General features: G+C 45.4%; 1 non-coding gene across 1 annotated transcript; it reads right to left on the bottom strand.

The window, feature by feature from the left end:
- Positions 1–529: 529 nt before the first annotated feature.
- Positions 530–604, bottom strand: Trnas-cga. The gene has a single exon. It is a non-coding gene; the product is annotated as a tRNA-Ser (tRNA).
- Positions 605–7,527: the final 6,923 nt, after the last annotated feature.

Genomic DNA, 7,527 nt, shown 5'->3' with positions numbered 1-7,527 from the left:
TACAGGATAGGCGGTCAGCCGCGGCGTCCTTTCTCCACCGCCTCCGGGGGCGGGGCGGGGCGGGGGCCGACACTTTCCTCGCCGCCCGTCAATCGTCTCCTCTTAGAGGCGGTCGCTTTCGTGGGAGCACAATAGCTCGCGAACGGCAACCACTTGCCGGCTGCAGTCAGCTGCTGCAGCGTGTCTCCGGACGAATGGTCGACATTCAGGGATAACTTCCTGGCAGATTAAAACTGTGTGCCGGAACGAGACGGGACCTTTGCCTTTCGCGGGCGAGTGCTCTACCATCTGAGCTACCCGAGCACGACTCACGCCCCGTCCTCACAGCTTTACTCCTGCCAGTACCTCGTCTCCTACCTTCCAAACTTCACAGACGCTCTCCTGCGAATCCTGCAGAACTAGCACTCCTGAAAGAAAAGATGTTGCGGAGACATGGCTTAGCCAGGGCTTGGGGGATGTTTCCAGAATGAGATTTTCACTCTGCAGCGGAGTGTGCGCTGATATGAAACTTCCTGGCAGATTAAAACTGTGTGCCGGACCGAGACTCGAACTCGGGACCTTTGCCTTTCGCGGGCAAGTGCTCTACCAACTGAGCTACCCAGGCACGACTCACGCCCTGTCCTCACAGCTTTACTTCCGCCAGTACCTCGTCTCCTACCGTCCAAACTTTACAGAAGCTCTCCTGCGAACCTTGCAGAACTAGCATTCCTGGAAGAATGGATATTGCAGAGACATGGCTTAGCCACAGCGTGGGCGATGTTTCCAGAATGAGATTTTCACTCTGCAGCGGAGTGTGCGCTGATATGAAACATCCTGGCAGATTAAAACTATGTGCCGGACCGAGACTCGCACTCGGTACCTGGCAGAAGTAAAGCTGTGAGGACGGGGCGTGAGTCGTGCTTCGGTAGCTCAGTTGCAGCCGACATGGTAGCTCAGCGTGCTCGGTCAGACGGTTAGCTACCCTCTGTAATAAAAAAAAAACTGAGTGAACGGATCAACAAAAGAACCTGAACGGGTGTCATGGGACGTCCGCCCCGAACAAATTCAACGAACAATATTGAACAAAATGAGACCTGTTGTTGTTGTGGTCTTCAGTCCTGAGACTGGTTTGATGCAGCTCTCCATGCTACTCTATCCTGTGCAAGCTTCTTCATCTCCCAGTACTTACTGCAACCTACATCCTTCTGAATCTGCTTAGTGTATTCATCTCTTGGTCTCCCTCTACGATTTTTACCCTCCACGCTGCCCTCCAATGCTAAATTTGTGATCCCTTGATGCCTCAAAACATGTCCTACCAACCGATCCCTTCTTCTAGTCAAGTTGTGCCACAAACGTCTCTTCTCCCCAATCCTATTCAATACTTTCTCATTAGTTACGTGATCTACCCACCTTATCTTCAGCATTCTTCTGTAGCACCACATTTCGAAAGCTTCTATTCTCTTCTTGTCCAAACTGGTTATTGTCCATGTTTCACTTCCATACATGGCTACACTCCATACAAATACTTTTAGAAACGACTTCCTGACACTTAAATCTATACTCGATATTAACAAATTTCTCTTCTTCAGAAACGCTTTCCTTGCCATTGACAGTCTACATTTTATATCCTCTCTACTTCAACCATCATCAGTTATTTTGCTCCCCAAATAGAGAAACTCCTTTACTACTTTAAGTGTCTCATTTCCTAATCTAATTCCCCCAGCATCACCCGACTTAATTCGACTACATTCCATTATCCTCGTTTTGGTGTTGTTGATGTTCATCTTATATCCTCCTTTCAAGACACTGTCCATTCCGTTCAACTGCTCTTCCAAGTCCTTTGCTGTCTCTGACAGAATTACAATGTCATCGGCAAACCTCAAAGTTTTTACTTCTTCTCCATGAATTTTAATACCTACTCCGAATTTTTCTTTTGTTTCCTTTACTGCTTGCTCAATATACAGATTGAATAACATCGGGGAGAGGCTACAACCCTGTCTCACTCCTTTCCCAACCACTGCTTCCCTTTCATGCCCCTCGACTCTTATAACTGCCATCTGGTTTCTGTACAAATTGTAAATAGCCTTTTGCTCCCTGTATTTTACTCCTGCCACCTTCAGAATTTGAAAGAGAGTATTCCATTTATCGTTGTCAAAAGCTTTCTCTAAGTCTACAAATGCTAAAAACGTAGGTTTGCCTTTTCTTAATCTTTCTTCTAAGATAAGTCGTAAGGTTAGTATTGCCTCACGTGTTCCAACATTTCTACGGAATCCAAACTGATCCTCCCCGAGGTCCGCTTCTACCAGTTTTTCCATTCGTCTGTAAAGAATTCGCGTTAGTATTTTGCAGCTGTGACTTATTAAACTGATAGTTCTGTAATTTTCACATCTGTCAACACCTGCTTTCTTTGGGATTGGAATTATTATATTCTTCTTGAAGTCTGTGGGTGTTTCTCCTGTCTCATACATCTTGCTCACCAGATGGTAGAGTTTTGTCATGACTGGCTCTCCCAAGGCCATCAGTAGTTCTAATGGAATGTTGTCTACTCCCAGGGCCTTGTTTCGACTCAGGTCTTTCAGTGCTCTGTCAAACTCTTCACGCAGTATCTTATCTCCCATTTCATCTTCATCTACATCCTCTTCCATTTCCATAATATTGTCCTCAAGTACATCGCCCTTGTATAAACCCTCTATATACTCCTTCCACCTTTCTGCCTTCCTTTCTTTGCTTAGAACTGGGTTGCCATCTGAGCTCTTGATATTCATACAAGTGGTTCTCTTCCCTCCAAAGGCCTCTTTAATTTTCCTGTAGGCAGTATCTATCTTACCCCTAGTGAGACAAGCCTCTACATCCTTACATTTGTACTCTAGCCATCCCTGCTTAGCCATTTTGCACTTCTTGTCAATCTCATTTTTGAGACGTTTGTATTCCTTTTTGCCTGCTTCATTTACTGCATTTTTGTATTTTCTCTTTTCATCAATTAAATTCAATATTTTTTCTGTTACCCAAGGATTTCTACTAGCCCTCGTCTTTTTACCTACTTGATCCTCTGCTGCCTTCACTACTTCATCCCTCAGAGCTACCCATTCTTCTTCTACTGTATTTCTTTTCCCCATTCCTGTCAATTGTTCCCTTATGCTCTCCCTGAAACTCTCTACAACCTCTGGTTCTTTCAGTTTATCCAAGTCCCATCTCCTTAAATTCCCGCCTTTTTGCAGTTTCTTCAGTTTCAATCTGCAGTTCATAACCAATAGATTGTGGTCAGAATCCACATCTGCCCCTGGAAATGTCTTACAATTTAAAACCTGGTTCCTAAATCTCTGTCTTACCATTATGTAATCTATCTGATACCTTTTAGTATCTCCAGGATTCTTCCAGGTATATAACCTTCTTTCATGAATCTTGAACCAAGTGTTAGCTATGATTAAATTATGCTCTGTGCAAAATTCTACCAGGTGGCTTCCTCTTTCATTTCTTCCCCCCAATCCATATTCACCTACTATGTTTCCTTCTCTCCCTTTTCCTACTGACGAATTCCAGTCACCCATGACTATTAAATTTTCGTCTCCTTTCACTACCTGAATAATTTCTTTTATCTCGTCATACATTTCATCAATTTCTTCATCATCTGCAGAGCTAGTGGGCATATAAACTTGTACTACTGTAGTAGGCATGGGCTTTGTGTCTATCTTGGCCACAATAATGCGTTCGCTATGCTGTTTGTAGTAGCTAACCCGCAGTCCTATTTTTTTATTCATTATTAAACCTACTCCTGCATTACCCTTATTAAAAAAAAAAAAAAGTTGCTAGAGCACTTGCACGCGAAAGGCAAAGGTCCCGAGTTCGAGTCTCGGTCCAGCACACAGTTTTAAACTTCCAGGAAGTTTCATATCAGCGCACACTCCGCTGCTCAGTGAAAATCTCATTCTGGATTCAGCGATAACTCAGGATAGCCGAAAATATAACAAAACATCCTTGGCGAAGGGGGAGCCATCCCAGTGTCTACATACCGAACTGTCATGGTTCAAATGGCTCTGAGCACTATGCGACTTAACTTCTGAGGTCATCAGTCGCCTAGAACTTAGAACTAATTAAACCTAACTAACCTAAGGACATCACACACATCCATGCCCGAGGCAGGACCCGAACCTACGACCGTAGCGGTCGCTCGGCTCCAGACTGTAGCGCCTAGAACCTGACGGCCACTCCGGCCGGCGAACTGTCATGCAAAATCTGGTCATCGTTTAGATGAGTGGTGTAGGCGTGCTGGATAGCATTTACACTCAAGAGCCGAAGAATACTGGTACTCCTGCCTAATATCGTGTAGGCCCCCGAGAGTACGCAGAAGTGCCACAACACGACTTGGCATGGACTCGTCTAATGTAGAGCTGGAAGGAACTGACTCCATGAATCCTGCAGAGCTGTCCGTAAATTCCTAAGAGTACAAGAGGATGGAGATCTCTTCTGAACAGCACGTTTCAAGGCATCACATAAACGCTGGGGAGTTTAGTGCCCAGTGGAAGTGTTTAAAATCAGAAGAGTGTACCCTGCAGCCACTGTGTAACAATTCTGGACGTTGATTGGCGACTACATAGAGTGCTGTGAACACAACTACCATATGCGTGAAATTAGAAGGAAGGTCAGCGTTGGCCGTAATTTTGATGCTTTATTGACAGCAAAATCGATTTTCAATCACATAATGATCATCTTCAGTGCTGTAGTGTACAAATTAAAACTCATAGGCACTGGTGTCAAGTTGTTATCAGTAACCAAAGCTATGAAACGATCACAATATTTTGATCGTTTCATAGCTTTGGTTTACAATGTTCTGATCGTTTCATAGCTTTGGTTACTGATAATAACTTGACACCTGTGCCTATGAGTTTAATTTGTACACTACAGCACTGAAGATGATCATTATGTGATTGAAAATCGATTTTGCTGTCAATAAACCATCAAAATGACGGAAAACGCTGACCTTCCTTCTAATTCTGGACGTGTAGGGTCTCGAAATGTCCTGCTGGAATTGCCCGTCGCAATGCGCAATTGACATGAATGGTTGCAGGTGATCAGACAGGATGCTTACGCACGTGTCACCTGTCAGAGTCGTATCTAGACGTATCAGTGGTTCCATATCACTCCAGCTTCATGCGCCCCAACACCCGTTATAGATCCTCTACCAGCTTGAAAAGTCCCCTGCTGACGTACGGGGTCCATGCATTCTTTAAGTTGTCTCCATATCCGTACGCCTCCATCCGCTCGATACAATTTGAAATGAGACTCCCCCTACCAGGCAACACGTTTCCAGTCATCAACAGTCCACTGTCGGTACTGATGGGCCCAGGCGAGGCACAAAGCTTTGTGTCGTGCAGTCATCAAAGGTATACGTGTGTGCCTTGAACTTCGAAAGCCCATATCGATGTTTTGTTTCGTTGGATGGTTCGCACCCTGCCACTTGTTGATGACCCAGCATTGAAATCTGGAGCAGTTTGCGGAAGGGTTGCACTTCTGTGCCGTTGAACGATTTTCTTCAGTCGTCTTTGGTCCCGTTCTTGCAGGATCTTCCTGCGGTCGCAGCGATGTCAGAGATTTGACGTTTTACCTGATTCGTGATATTCACGGTACACTCGTGAAATGGTCGTACGGGAAAATCTCCGCTTCATCGCTATCTCGGAGACGCTGTGTCTCCTCGTTCGTGCGCCGAATATAGCACCACGTTCAGACTCATTTAAATCTTGATAATTTGCCATTGTAGCAGCAGTAACCGATCCTAACAACTTCGCCAGACACTTGTTGTCTTATATAGGCGTTGCCGACCACAGCGCCAATTCTGCTTATTTACATATCTCTGTATTTGAATATGCATAACTATACCAGTTTCTTTGGCGCTTCAGTGTAAATGACATTATTTTTAAGAGGTAAATTCCTAAACTGTTTATTTCAGTAATAAATAAAGATTTTGTCGGTAGACTTCTACCTGTAATCAATTTTGACGCATCAAAAATGGTTGAGATGGCTCTGAGAAGTATGGGACTCAACATCTGAGGTCATCAGTCCCCTAGACTTTGAACTACTTAAACCTAACTAACCTGAGTACATCACACACTTCCATGCCCGAGGCAGGATTCGAACCTGCGACCGTAGCCGTCGCGCGGTTCCAGACTGAAGCGCCTAGAACCGCTCGGCCACAATTTTTACGCATCAAATATAAGGTAATCTTTAATAAAACTCACAAACGGCACGGACGGATTCCTGACTGGAAATCGAGGAAAAAGTTCCCATGAACATGTGTTCGGAAATGCATCGTTGCCACGGCAGAAGGCGTTGACGAATGACAGTTCCTCTGACCACGTGCCGTGTGTTCTTTGCGTGTTACAGGCTGTGTCCTTGACGCAGCGTACTCTGAGCAGCAGAATGGTCCGGTATTCGCGCCGGGAACAAGCCGCGATGGTGTTTGCTTACGGCCAAGCAGGTGGAAAAGTTCGAGAGGCCGCGGGACTATATCAAAAGAAGTAGCTTTACAGACGCCAACCACGTCACACAGCATTATAAGTCCTTTTTGGGAGTTTGTGTGATCATGGGTCTTTCAGACAGACGAACGTGCAGGGAGCCGGCGGGCTGTGCGTTCACCAGATTAGGAGAACCGGGTTCTACAGGATACTGAGACGAACCCTAGCACCAGTGCGATCATATATATCCTGCACGACAACCGCTACTATCTCCATCACCTACAATCCCAAGGAGACGTTGTGACGTAGATGCCATGCATCTCCGTACTGTGTTCCGGTACGATCTGTTGTCGCACGCACACCGTCCATTTTCGGATACAGTTTCATAGCACGTTTTTTTCTCCATTTCCAGTCAGTAATACGTCCCTGGAGTTTGTCGGTTTTATTAATGTTCACCCTGTATAAACTTTCTTTCGAGACATCTTCTACAGTCGCAGGTTCGAATCCTGCCTCGGGCATGGATGTGTGTAATGTCCTTAGGTTACTTAGGTTTAAGTGGTTCTAAGTCTAGGGGACTGATGACCTCAGATGTTAAGTCCCATAGTGCTTAGAGCCATTTGAACTATTTTTTGAATTTGAACATCCTGTACATCAAATTGTGGTGTCACCGCCAGACACCACACTTGCTAGGTGGTAGCCTTTAAATCGGCCGCGGTCCGGTAGTATACGTCGGACCCGCGTGTCGCCACTATGAGTGATTGCAGACCGAGCGCCGCCACACGGCAGGTCTAGAGAGACTTCCTAGCACTCGCCCAGTTGTACAACCGACTTTGCTAGCGATGGTTCACTGACAAAATACGCTCTCATTTGCCGAGACGATAGTTTAGCATAACCTTCAGCTACGTCATTTGCTAGGACCTAGCAAGGCGCCATTATCAGTTACTATTGATATTGATTCATGTACCGTCAAGACCGACATTCTTCATTAACGGATTAAAGTTAAGTATTCCACCAGCTACGTCCGTTTTTCTAAATTGTAATTTCCTTGTCCTGTTCCAGACCTCACGCCAGCCTGCGTGAGCTAAAACGTGTGCCTTTC

Source organism: Schistocerca americana, chromosome 9 (genome assembly GCF_021461395.2).
Source record: "Schistocerca americana isolate TAMUIC-IGC-003095 chromosome 9, iqSchAmer2.1, whole genome shotgun sequence".
NCBI lineage: Eukaryota > Metazoa > Arthropoda > Insecta > Orthoptera > Acrididae > Schistocerca > Schistocerca americana.
This window is presented reverse-complemented; position numbering and strand designations above follow the sequence as displayed.